At 39.4% G+C, this 14,694-nt stretch overlaps 1 pseudogene; it reads left to right on the plus strand.

The window, feature by feature from the left end:
- The first annotated feature begins 248 nt into the window (after positions 1–248).
- On the plus strand, positions 249–1,376 carry LOC148030512 (replication factor C subunit 4-like; annotated as a pseudogene).
- The last annotated feature ends 13,318 nt before the right edge of the window (positions 1,377–14,694 follow it).

Here is a 14,694-nt window from a genome sequence, read left to right on the forward strand (position 1 = left end):
AGAAAAGGAAAGATTACATCTGTGTGTGAGACATGAGAGAGAGGGGAAAGGAGGGGGTTTTAATTGAAAAAAAGAGGTTTGGAAAAGGGAGTAGGTTTGGAAAGCCCTCTGGAGGTTCGGGGCTTTCCCCGGGGCTTTCCCAACCTACAACAAAAATAATATAGTAGTAAGATGTATATTACACACACACACACACACACACACACACACACACACACATTACTTTAATTTTTATTATGAGGTTCAGCATGACAAGTGGAGCTCAACAGGCACTTCACCGAGGATAATGGAGATATACTCTAGTACTACCTGATTTGCATTGGCTTGTAACTTGTCATCAAATATTATTGAGCCCATTCAAAGTAGATGTGCAATAGTTAGGTTCTCAAGACTTTCGAACTAGGACTTGTTGACTGATTGCTTCGAGTTGTCCAAGCAAAAAATGTGTGATGTACCTTTTTTTTCTCTCCATTTTGTTTTCTGGGTGGAGAAAGGCTTTGGCTTGCATTGCTTAATGCTTCCTTAGTAGTGAGCTTTGGTGGCTCTATAAAAGTTTTTGATAGTAGCAAAAATTAGTGTTCTTATGATGTGAACCATGTTGGCATGCTCTTGGTCAGGTGCCATATGTGAGTGAAGGTCTGGAAGTGTTGTGTTTACAAACAACTGATGGGGACATGCATTGGCTTTGGACAACCTTCAAGCTATGGACAATGGTTTTCATTTTGTGAACCAAGAGAATGTTTTCAAGGTTATCATCGTGTTTTTAGTTCTAATACTCATGTGCATATGTATCTACGTGTGTATAGATGTATGTATATATGTGTGTATAAGTGTGAACTTGCATACACTTCCACATGTATGTGTGCATACACACTTATGTATGTATGCTATCTATGTACTACATTTATTGTATGTAGTGTTATGTATCTATATATGTTTGTTACATATGTATTGTACTTTTTGTATGTATTGTTCTGACCATGCGCATGTATTGCATGTGGGTACATTATGTTATGTTGTTATGTATGTATCCTATTTATGCTATGTTGTGTCATGTTATGCATGTTATATCATTCATGTTGTGCTATGTGTGTATGTAAGTATGCATGTATGGGTCAATTGAGCACCCTAACTTGGGTGTGAACTCTTACATGTTCTCTCTAGGCTTGTGATCAACCACATCCTCTTCATGTCATAAACATCATACATCACACCACCTTAGGCAAGATCAATGAAGCATATATAAGCCTTAAGTAGCTCTACGATATGGGTATTCGGCATCCGACATCATAACTACTCTCTTCCAAGTTGTGAAGAATTACGATATGCCCGAGAATCTTAAACTCAAATACTTGAAGGTAAACTTATTTTCTTAGAATTAACAAGTGATTTTTGTATTGAGTAAAGTTCAAGTGGAGGACACACATGCACACACACGTGGTGCATGGGGGGGCACGCACGTGCGTGCACACACACAAGTACACACCTATGCACACGCACACGCACGCACACGCACACACACACACACACGCACACGCACACGCACGCACACGCGCACGTACACGCACACGCACACGCACGCGCACGCGCACGCACACGCACGCACACACACACACACACACACACACACACACACACACACACACACACACACACACACACACACATTTTTGGTGAAACCATTGTTCAATTTATTCAAAAGCTGAATGTACAAGGGGGAATAAAATCTAGAAGAGTTTATTTAGAGGAAATTAGAAGCAATGGGAAAAGTTTGCAGCTAGATATTGGAGGTCTACTTCACGAGCATAGTAGCAATCGTGTAATGATTGCTGCAATGAATGTCTAAAAAAGTTACAGACATTCATAGATTGATGTCCCAAGCATTCCTAATTGCAATTGATCCAAATGGTCCAAAGCACCCAAAATCTAGTCCAATGGAAGAAAAGAGAGTATTTAGCATATTTGGATCGAAAACGACCAAAAAGCCAAAAACACTTTCCAAAACTCTGAGTTGGAAAGCAAGCATGTAGCTGAGTAGACAAGCAACACAGAAAATCTTTGAAGTGCACACAAAGCCAAAGGAGATGAGGCATAGTCGCTTGTCCATGGTGAAAACGAGTACAACCAGAAGGAGCAATATGCCTTTTGGCTAGGAGAGTTCCTACTGACATAACTCCCACTGTACATCTCTAGAGAAACAACCTTTGCCTTAACTGTAATTTAGAATGACATAATCTATTTAATGTTACTGACCATCAAGGACAAGATTTATTTAAATCCCAAAGAGTATAAGCATGTTGCTGAATCCAAAAACTGGCAAAATACATCGATAAACTTTGATAGCAGTAATAAGGTCAAGTCTCAAAGCCTGAGATTGAGATGTGGGAACCAAATGCCATTCATCCAACCTGTCAGTCCCTACAAGGAGGAACTAGTGAAAAAGGCTGAAGCATTTCTCCAATAGGATACCAAACAGCTCTATGATGCATGCCCATATTATATTTCCGACAAACTACTAGAAAAGAAAGTGGATAACTAGCATCATCCACCATATCATCAACAACATGGATACCCATTTTCATTAGATTGTAGGATTTGATAAGTTGTTGGACAGCCAATGGATTTGCAAAGACCTTACTCCACTAAATGCTCTCTTTGCACAAACAATTACCATGTGTATCTCTTTTTCCTTCCCATTTAATATGTGACAAAACTTGTTTCCAATCCGTCATCAAATGAGAGGAAAGAGGACATCTTGGTATTTTGCCTTGAAAATCCCCTAATAGGACCTCCCATTTGTCAACAATCCAATCACCATATGACCTAGTATGCATAGAAGCACATAACCTTGCAAGGATATGAGTACAAGGTTGTTTTCGATCAAAGAAAACTAGCAACAAAGTGGATTGCTTGGCTAACATGTGAAATTGAATATGTAAAATATTTAGTCCTTCATGCATTTTGGGAGAGCACACCCTATCCATACAAAGTGGACGAAGAGCTTTACGATCCGAATGTGTCTCCATGGCTTGAGACATGAAAGCAACAATATCCTTAGAAGACCAAGGGAGCAATGGCAAGTACAATTGAATGTATGCCATAATAATAGATTGGACTATACGTAAGTGCACATGCAAAGGCCAAGTCAAAAGCTTCCAATGAGCAAGCTTATGACGAAATTTCTACTTCACCCAATTTATTTGGTCTCAAAGATTCACATTCCATCCAAGAGGGTATCCAAAGTGACAAAAAATGTATGCGGGAGGGTTAACCTATTGAGGTCATAGTATCGCATGCCAATCAATCATTGCAAGTGGAAGTAAGTTAGATTTATCAAAACCCACCCATAATTCAGTCGGTAGACAAAAAAGTAGCAAAGTATTCATCAGAACATTCACATTAGCTACATCATTCCTTGGTATGAAGATAGAGTCGTTAGCGCAAGCCTACCCTAGAAAAGTGTGGCCATCAAAAAGCATCATAACCATGCAATCGCCCTCCTTCTAATAGTCAATTCATAAATACGGTAAAGGGTGAGTGGCAATAACATAAAGCAAAGCACTTAGTGGACAACCTTGCTTGACAGACCTCCCCAATTGCCACATAGGAGAAAGTTTAGGACTCAAAATACACTGAGAAGAGGAATCAATATACAACAAGTATATTGCATTCACCAACTTAGCACCAAAACCCATCTTCAATGTGGTCTGAGATATAAAATCCCAATGGATGGTGTCAAATGCTTTAACCATATCCACCTGCATAATGAGTACATCATGTTTAGTATACTTTGCATACTCAATACCAACTAGGGCATTTAGCCATGTTGTCAGTAAATTGTCATTGAGGGATGAATCCATACTAACGAGGGTGAAGACTACCATGAAGAATGACTTTCATGCAATGCACTGTCATTTTGCTACAAGTTTATAAACTACAGCCATAAGAGTAATCGGCTGCCAGTCTTGTAACTGATTCAACAAATCGTTTTTGGGAGTAAGCTTGAGTAATCCATGTTTCCAAACTGTAGGCAATTGTTGAATATTCCATGCATGATTAATCATGGCAAGCAAAGTATCTTTAAGGTCATCCCAAAAATCAATGTGAAATTTGTGTAAAAAATAGAGTTGCAGCATTGGAATGTGTGCAAGAGAGGGAGAAAGAGGCTCAAAGTACAAGAACAAATTCTTGTTTATTAAGTTGCTCAAGGTACAACTTGGGTACACTCTATCTCAAGTTTGATAGTGACCCATAGGCTGGTTATATAGCCTCTACCAAGCTAGGGTTAGGGTTTCCTGCCCCTAAGGCTATTCACACCCATCTGCCCTCATACACCCTTGCGTACAACGGGTTCCTATGCATATCTTCTAACACCCCCCCTCAATGCCAGGGTGGCATTGGATTACAAGGCATGTAAGATATACCCTCTCGGGATGCCTTTATAAATCAGGCTTACAAGAGTGTTTTAGGTAGATGATTTAAAGAGTCAAAAAAGTCGATCTTCAGATGGATTGGAGGCATAGTTGGCCACCAATTCTTTGGGTGCATCAAGAGTATTGGGGCATTTACTAGTGATATGCCCTGCCTTCTTGCATTTGTTACATTTTATTTTCTCGGGATACTTCTTCCAACAGTTGTTTACAAGATGTCTTTTTTCTTACAGAAAGAACATCTATTGAGAATTGTATGTACCAATACTTGATCATGGGAAGTTGAAGATGCCTGATTGTTCCTGCTTTCTTTGTGGTTCCTCTTTTCTTCATCCAAACAGGATTGGATGGTACTTGCCAATGTAGGGTCTGGAATGTTGGTAAGAGTGGTTACAAGAGTAGGAAACACCTGTTTTACAGCTTTTAGGAGAGTAGCAATAGCATCTTCTTCATGTATTGGAGCTTGTACAGAGGCAAGCTGTGCCATAAGTCCCTTCATGTGAGAGATGAATTTTCCCAAATCTTCTCTTGATCTATATTCCAAGCTAAAGAATTCAATTTTAAGGAAGATTTTAGTATTTTTACCAATGGCTCCATAGAGCTTTTCAAGCTCATCCCATTTTTCTTTAGCAGTGTTTAGTTTATCAACATGATGAATCAGGGACTCATCTAAGTGTAACATTATGATGGCTTGGGCACATTGGCCATCCTCTACATCAACCAGATTTGCAAAGTTTACAACTCTAGTGCCTTGAATGAGCGGCCAATACCCTCTCTCCATCATTTTGTATTTTATAAGTACCTGCCATGGGTGCAAATATTTTCCATCAAACTTTCGAATTTGAGGATGGACAGCAGCATATGTTGTGGCCATTGGGAAGGTCTTACCACTTGTTAAGACAAGGGTAGTGTCTATTCCCTTACAAACTTGCCATTGAATGTGGAAGAAAATCAAATAATTGAAATCAAAGTTGTAATGAGGAGAAAGACTAAAAATCATATAAATGTAATATTTCAAAGTATGACTGTGGTGATCCTTTCTTATGTGCAATCTTCTTTCGAGGTTTAATAGTATTTTTAGGTTTTAATGAGGTAAACCTAGACTGGACTTCAAGCTCCTCCTTGTGGTATGGCTTAGTGGATGAAGCTTGTGTTGGACAAGGTCAGTCTATGATCTCAATGCTTGTTGCTGATGATTCCGAGGAGAGTACAATGACACTCATCCTTTTGGTTGCATTGACTAGTGTACTTGAACCAAAGTCACTCAAGATATGCAATACAATTCTAGTGTATGATGGTCTATTTGTTTATAATTGTACACATAATCTTACAACAATATAAGAAGAGGAAGTTGACAAAATAACACTCACTAGATTTAGTAAATATCCAGCAAGTAAATGATTAGATGATTAATGATTAGTGTTTAGAAACACTAATGTCAAGCTTAGTGAAATGCTTGAATGAAAGCAAGTTGGAAGTCGGCTTCCCAATGCACTTAGTGATGTCCATTGAGCATGTCCAAGAGCTTTTAGATTTCAAATAAGCTTCAGATATATGCTTTAGTGATTAGAATCACTGTTAATAAAGCTCAGAGTGAAAAAGGTGAAAAAATGCCAAGTTTAGAGCTTACTGGCTATGGATACCATAGGGTACACAGTTAGGGTTTGTCAGAGATCTCTCTCTGTAGAGAAAATTTCCAGGAACCCTTGTATATGAGGATAGCCCACTAGGGGGGCTATCGAAGCCCCAAGGTGGTTGCTAGGATTGCATCCCCTGCTGCAGGCACACTGGTACAGATGTCACGCTGATAGAAAATTGTGCCTGTTCTGGAAAACACGTAATGTGGGGCTCAGTCCTGAACAATGTTGGGGGCAGACATGACGAGCAGCTACACCCTAATGTGGAGAAGGGATCTCCAAAAGAAAGCAAGAGTAGATATGGCCTCCTTTGTCCTCCCCAAGTCCTCCAAGGTTTGCAAGTACAGGCTGGCTATGGAGGTGAAGGAGATAAGTTGAAGATGATGGACAATCTTGTGCACTTAGTGAGGCTGAGGGTATAGGAAGCTGAAGAGATCGGAGGAGGCTTTGATACCATGTGGAAAAATCAGAGTTGCAGCATTGGAATGTATGCACAAAGAGGGAGAAAGAGGCTCAAAGTACAAGAAAAAATTCTTGTTTATTAAGTTGCTCAAGGTACAACTTGGGTACACTCTATCTCAAGTTTGATAGTGACCCATAGGCTAGTTATATAGCCTCTACCAAGCTAGGGTTAGGGTTTTCCCTGCCCCTAAGGCTATTAACACCCATCTGCCATCATACACCCTTGCTTACAGTGGGTTCCTATGCCTATCTTCTAACAAAATTCCACAAGTAGACTATCCCATCTAGGGACTTCCATTTACCAAGATGGAGTAGGGCATCATGCAATTCCAAATCTGTGAAAGGCAAGTCCAATTGTGATGCTTTCTTTGGAGAGACAATAGGTGTAACCACATACTAGAATTTTCATCTCACATAAAGATTATGTGAAAAAAAAAGATTTAAAATGAGAAGTACATTCCTGTGCAATCTCCAATTAACTATATGTCCAAGTACCATCATTTTGAATACTATGCCGTTGATGCATAGCATGTAGATTTTTAGAAAATTGCCTTGAAGAACAATCTTTATCTTGCAATTGACATTGACATGCTTGGACTTGCCTTTTTTTTTTACTTTCCTATTGGTGGGTAAAAATTATAGTGTTTGCTTGACAATACATAGGATCTCTCAGAAGCATTCAAAACATGAGCTTGAGTAACAACAACAACCAATTGTTGTACATAGTGCTTCGCTTGAGCTAAAGCATCTCACTTCTCAGCCGCCATAAACCATTTGCCATAGTCTTGAATAATGGCCTGTATCCTTTGAATAATGTCGCGTGCTTGCGTGGTTGTAGCTACATGGCTATTCAACTCTTTGGGTAAATGTAGACCAATTTTGGGCACTAGGAAATGTTAAATTTTTAAACCCATTTTTGGGCGGTGGACATCTTTAAGCTATTAATTTAATGTTCGGTGGCCAAGTTTTGGCCAAGTTTGATCTCAAAATTTCATTTTTTAACTCTAGCTGCCACATAAGCGTCCGAAAATTAAATGCCGAGTGACTTATCCATTGGAGGTGCGCACATGCATGCAGTTCGAAAATGGTTGACTCATTGCAGTTAACTTTGTGGGGCTTGCATGTGCATGTCAGCAACCTGGTACAAGTCAACTTCAGGCATGTGGAGTTAGCATGTGCATGGCAACCATCTGGGACTTACATGGTAGTCATCTGGGGCTCTCATCTTGTTGATTTCTGAATTTAAGGGCCACCAAGGGTGCCAAAATAATGGGAGGAGAATGCTCTATGCACTAGGTGGCAGTCTCAAGCAACATTCTGTTGCAAGAAATTGCGTTAGATCTGTCGTGTGTGGCTAGGTGATGAAACCAGCCTTTAGGGTGGTGTAGAGACTTCAAACTAATAGGAGACCTCTTTAGCTGCAACACCAAATGGGGCCCAAACCAGTGCCCCTTGCAGTATTTCTTTATTAATTGAAGAAGAAGGTTACAAAGCTTCTTGATTCTTCCTTATTGTGAACCAGAATTGTTGATGAGCAAAACACAACCATAGATCCATAGCTCTCTGCTGGCCAAAGATGCCTTTGCACCCTCAGTAGAACACGGGACTGATTCAAGATTTGGAAGGATCCAAGAGCGTATATGATATTTTAGGGAGCTTATATAGCAATGAAAAGAAGAGAAAATGGTTGTCTAGTGTCTGGCCTTAAGAGATGGTGTGCCAGACAAGAGAAGAGAGCTTAGTTTGTTGATTTGTCATGACAAAAGTGACACAAACCTGTAGATTTTTGCAACAAAACCCTCCCAAGAGGGGTCACCTATGCACACAGGGCAGATCTGATGCAATTTCTTGCAACAAAATGTTGCCTAAGACTATCACCCACCACACAGGGAATTCTCCTCACATTCTGGCATCTTTGGTGGCCCTTAAATGCAGAAATCAGCAAGGCCACTAGCCCCAAATGACTGCCATGAAAGTCCCAAATGGCTGCCATGCACATGCTATCTACACATGCATGAAGTCAACTTATAGCAAGTGACTAGCATGCACATGCAAGTTCGATAAAGTTAACTACAATGATTCAACTAGTTCCAAATTGCATGCATGTCGGCATATGTAATAATACATACTTGTAGAGATGATCCATGGCTACCTAGACCGCCTTAGGCACACATTGGATGAACCACCCGACCCTAGCCATCATCCTGTGACACCCTCTTGCTGGGGCCAATGTCCGCAAGCATAGGCATGGCCACAATAAGACCGAGCATCCCATACCACTCGGCCTCACCTCCTCGCAATGTGACATGAAATGTTTCGTGGTTTCACCTGTTTCTAAAATGAAATAAGTTGCACATGTAGTTAGTAGTTAATACACTTCAATTGAGGATCCATATGATAAGAGTGGTAGGTTGTATGCCATATTTTGGCATCCATGATTTGATAGATCACAATGTACACACCAGTTCTCAAACCATACATTAAAATTTACTAAGCTTACATTACACCATAAAAACCAACAACTATCTATTTAACTTGTATTAGAATTTAGTCCATAAGCTCCCCGAAAGTTCTCCAAAAGTATGAAAAGATGGAGGCAAGTTGAGGCACTCTATGGGAGAAAGCAAGGTAACTGAGCTCCAATATCATGAAAAACAACACTAAATAAAAGCTGAGATATGAAATTCAAAAACACTATTGGAATGATGAATCATTATCACATCAAAAGTGTCCACAACAACACAATCCAATCTCAAGTCTAAAGAGTCAAACGTAGTGCTAATACATAAGCCATGATCTATCTAACATAGTAGCTACTGGCTCTAGCAGAATCATTGTCTGATGTAGCATCCATCTCACTATGGTTACTGGAAGAAGAACTATCAACATCACTCTCATCAAAAGGCATCATCTCTCTCATAACAAGAGAGCCTCTAGTAGCTTGAGGAAGCTCAAAGAGGATGAATCAGAAGCAATCCGTTATAACATGGTGGATTGGCGAAATAGACAAACCCACTAAAGAGAGGTTTAACACATTGAAGAAGAAAAAAGAAAAAGATCTAGTGCCTATGCTCCAGAAGAAGAATGGCTTGGTTTCCTCAACCAAAGAGGAGAATCTAGAAGCAGCTAGGGCTTTCTTTGAAGAAGTATTATCTTCTCCTTGTCAACAGTCTCAAGGAGCTATACTAGCTAGAGCCACAATAGCAAGAATAAGACCGAAAGTAGTTTCACAATCCCTAGCAAGAATACTAGATGCTGACATCACAGAGACAGAACTCTCAGATACCATAGACATTCTAGAAAATGGTAAGAGGGATGGACTCCCAAATGTTTTTTTCAAAGAAGTTAAGATTTCAATGTTGAACCCTCTACTAATAGTCTAGAAGGAATCGATTGAATTTGGTGCTCTTCCTGTAGATATTAACTAGGGAGCGATCAAACTGATTCATAAGAGAGATGATAGAGCTAATATATCCAATTGGAGACCCATAACCTGCCTCTCATCAGTATATAAAATATTTGCAGAAGCTCTGGCAAGAAGACTTAGCCCACATTAAGATGGATGGCTTAGAAAGGAACAGAAAGGAGTTCTGAAGGGTAGATTTATCTTAGATGCTATCATCATCCTTTGAGAGGGTTTTGAACATGCCCAAAAACAAAAACAAGACTTCCTATTCTTTGAAATTGATTCCCCTACTTTATGAGCTAATTGATGTAGGATGCAAGGAGCTTGAAGAAGGCACAATTTTCAGACTTTTGGGAATCCCAATGGGGTTTGGGGTCTCATTGAAACAACGATGGAAATGGGTGCTGAGCAAAGTCCAAAAGAAGCTAGATTATCTCAATGGACTCCAATGCTCATTTGTTGGTAGAATGGTTGTCCTTAAGCATATTCTGATACCTTCCACAATATATTTCTTAGCATGCTCGCTGGAGACACTTGTAAAAAATTTCCTATGGTCAGGAAGAAGTAGTGAGTAATTTTAAATTCCTAGGGTAGCTTGGGAAGACTACATTATTCCAAATGAATTGGGAGGACTGGGACTCCCAAACCTAGACAAGATAACCAATAAGATGATAGCAAAGTGGATTCCAAGAACATTCCAATATGAAAATGAAGACTGGTCTGTACTCATCAAGGCCAATTGCAGGAATTTCTCTCTCTTGAACTATCCAAGATGGAAAGAGATGGATCCATTAACTGTTTCTTTTAGTCAGCAAAAGTCAAAGTCAAAGGGTGCTTAGACTTGATGAGAAACATCTAGCTTTCATGGCTTACTTTCAAAGATCAGGTCTCCAATCAACAACTTCACTCTTCCATGGAGTGATTTTGACTCTATCTAGCTTAGCATATTTCATGGAGTGGTGGAGGAAGAGCAAATTCTTGTCTCATAAAAAATGCTTAAGAAAGGAATCAAACAATGGTTAGACATTTGGGACTACACCCGAGTGGACTGGAAAGAGTTGGATACTCTAAGTAACCAGTTTCATCTATTAGGAGAAGAAATCACCTTGCTATTGTAGAGAAGGAACTCTTGGGGGCCACACATTTACCTTATGATTTAGTTGAATTAGGAATTTAACTTCAAAGGAATTTTTTGGTTAAATGATAAACCACTTCTACCTATTCAAGAGAGGAAGGATTCACCTAGCAAGCTAGTCACAAATTGAACAAGAGATGACACATCAATTGGAATCATCACCAATGGAATTGCAGATTTGTCATGATTTGGATTTCCAGCATCCAGCCTTAAAAATTCAGCCTGTTATGGCTGATTCAAATGAAAGATGTCTAGACATGCTCCATAGCTAAAAAGCTAGGCATTGGTACACGTTTATGCCCTCGGTGTCACAAAGAAGAGGAAACCATCCCCCATATTTTCTTTTCATGTCAATTTAATCGAAATGACTTGAATTTGCTACAAAAAATGATTTCCCCTTTTCATCCCTCAACCTTAACATGGAAAGAATTAATTCTTGGTGAAATTGATGCCAGGAGGCATATTCCACAGTGAATTTTGTGAGACCACGGTGGATTTCGTGAGGTTTTGCGGTGCATTCCGTAAAACTATATTTATTTGCCGAGGCTCGTACACAAGGTGGATTCCTTGTGCTAAAAGTTGACGAGGATGCCGTCCTTTTCGAGCATCACGCTAATTTAATGTGCAAGTGGTTGATTCCATAGCAGGTGATTCCGCAAAATACATATTTAAATTAATGGACGCTTATGATTTTAGAGTACGCACTCATATCAAATTAAGGTTAGGACAGAGTTCCAACCTATTTATTTATTTTGTAGCTGAAGACTGCTAGGTATTCACTTTTTTCGGTTTAATTTTATTATTTTCTAACAATTGTGAATACTTCAGTTGATGTGTAGAGTAGGCGACGTTGGCGTTGAAAAGCACTGGGCGATAGTATGTATTTAAGTTACTTATAAGAAATTATCAATTTTGATGGGCGCACATTTTATCATTAAACGCGTGGCGCTAATATTTATTTCGGTGTGCTTATTTATTGAAGCGCTTGTCATATATCTATTATTTTGTATGCGCATAGGTGCATAGTTTAAATATTCATTATTGGACATTGTATTTGGGCATTGACCGACTCTAGGGTCGCCCAACCACTTTATTCTTTATTTGGACAAAAGCAAACACAAAAGCTAAAGCATGCTAATTGTAAAATTAGGCTATTTTTGAGCTTTGAGATGAATAAATTTATAAATACATGCTTTGTGAAGCACTCACACAAGATAGGGCAGAGATTGTAACCAATTGTTCTTTTTGCTTCATGCCGTGCAAGTCTATTCTCTTGATTTTTTAGCTTAAAGTGGAGTTCTTTGTTCTTGGGGACCTTCCGGCACTCGCTACGTATGCATACAGCATCCGATTTGCGCAGTGGTATCAGAGTGAAGTTGAGATCAAGGGCTTCCAATCGCTTACCATCGTACGGGAAGGCGAAGCTCCTGGAACGTACGGGAAGGCGAAGCTCCTGGAACGAACGGACAATCCATCAATACCAATGTGTTCCTGGCGGTGAAGAACCCCCTGCTGTGCTGTTGGATCGCGAAGGACTCTGCTGGACGGAGGACCACCTAGGAAGCTTCTTCATCAACAAGTTTTTTAATCTTAGATCAGAGAAGAAAGATAAGTGAATTTAAGCTTACAAGCTTAATAAGCTTTGTAATAAAGCTTAATCTCAAAAAAAAAAACAGTGGTAGCAGTGTCAGTATCTTCTTGATGCCGTCAAATCCGTCAATGATGTCCTTTCATCTCGATTCCATTCATTCAAATTTTCAACCTTTTTAATAAAGCTTAAGACTCTAAGTTTTCTTAAGCTTCAAAGCCAATTTTAAAATTTCTCTCTAGCGGGTATTCACACGGAGTTCTTCTACAAATCAAACCTAAACTGGTTTTATAACTCCTTGCAAGCCTCTGTTCACACCCGTGCTGTGACAGAGATAATTTCCAGCAAGCAGATTGATATACATAGTCTTCATGGGCAAAGTTTTTGTTGAAGAAGGATTTCATCAACTTCCGTATCCGCAAAGAAGAAAGATTGCAAAAAGCCATTTCTTTAAAAAAAAAAGAGCAAGCCTTGTAAACCCGACTTTGAGCTACACTCATCCTACTAACAAGATTTCGAGTGTGCCATGTTATTTGAAATTTTGCAGGATGACCGATCAAAATATGGAAGATTTTATGGCCGAAGGTGATCTACCGGAACAACAATGAAGCAAAAATTGGACCTAATTATGATGTAGCTCAAGAGGAACGAAGAGCACATCAAACTTTACAAGCTCAACTGGCCACTCTTCAACGATCTACTACCGATCAAGATGGACCACAACTTGAAGATGTTATATAGTATACATGATCGATGCGACACTCGAAGCACAATCTATCCGGAAAGAAGCCAAGATAAGTAAAAGAAATTTCAAATTCCGTACTTTTAATGGGTTACGCAATGGAAAGATTGTTCTCGCTTTTATCAGTCAGTTTGATGATTATTTCCATGAAGAACAGTATGCCGAAAAAGACAAACTCAATTGTGTCACTAATCATTTAGTGGACAGAGCATCGCTATGGTAGACTATTGTCCACAAAAGCATTGATTGTCCTACTACTTGAGAGACTTTTCAAAAGAAAATTTTGCAGAATTTTCTTCCACCTCAATTCCACTAAAAAGCAATCAAACAATGGGATCTTCTGCAACAAACACATTGTGAGCCTATTTCACAATATACCGAGCGTTTCTGGAATGCCTTATTGCAACTTCGAATGCTTGAAGATGTACTTGAGGCGACCCTTAACCACAAGTTTATGTTTGGTTTGCTTGGTCACTTCTATGAAGAAGTGAACATGTTCAAGCCAACGACTCTCGAGCATGCGATTTCCTTGCCCATGATGCTGAAGAAAAAATTCGAGCACGAGAGAAGACCACAACAATTTCCAACTAACGGTAACTTCGATACAAAGCAATTCAATTCTAACTTTCGAAGATTCAATCAAAACCTCATGGAATCCATCGTGGAATATGCCTCCTGACATCATAAATTTATGGAGTGCATCCTGTCATTTGGAACTAGCTACGCATTTTATTTCTATGGCAAATATAATGGATTTCTCAGAATAAAAAATTATTTGAATAGCTCAATGTGGATCCAATGCATAGATTTAATGAGTAGTTTTGTTTCAAGACAAGATTCAAAGAAAGTAACTGGCTAAAGACTGCAACAAGCATCCCTTAGCTTGAAATAAGAAAAATGAAGATCCATACGAAGGACTGGGCATCGAGATGAAGAAGTTTGTCATTCATGAAGAAAAGAGAAGGAAAATGGAGTGCAGAGAAGCATGGTTTCTTGCAATGTATGAGTGAGCAAGCTGCATGCGCACATGAGAAGCACATGGAGAGTGAGAATCATGACAAATTGGGGGAGGAATGGAGTTTTTTTTGGGGGTGTGTGGGGGTGGGGGTGTGTGTGGAAGGGATGTTGAGTGTTATGTGATGTATGGGTTGAGCTGCCTGTGCTCGTTCTCCTTCTTTTCTTATGACTCGAGTTTTATATACTTTCTTTTCTTTTTTGGAGAGCTAGCCAACATTTGAGAAGGTACTTAAATGGGAGACGACCATTTTGGCCAATTCACTTGCAAACATCAATT

Source organism: Lygodium microphyllum, chromosome 10 (genome assembly GCF_053477565.2).
Source record: "Lygodium microphyllum isolate KBCC chromosome 10, Lygodium_microphyllum_v1.1.10, whole genome shotgun sequence".
Classification (NCBI taxonomy): domain Eukaryota; kingdom Viridiplantae; phylum Streptophyta; class Polypodiopsida; order Schizaeales; family Lygodiaceae; genus Lygodium; species Lygodium microphyllum.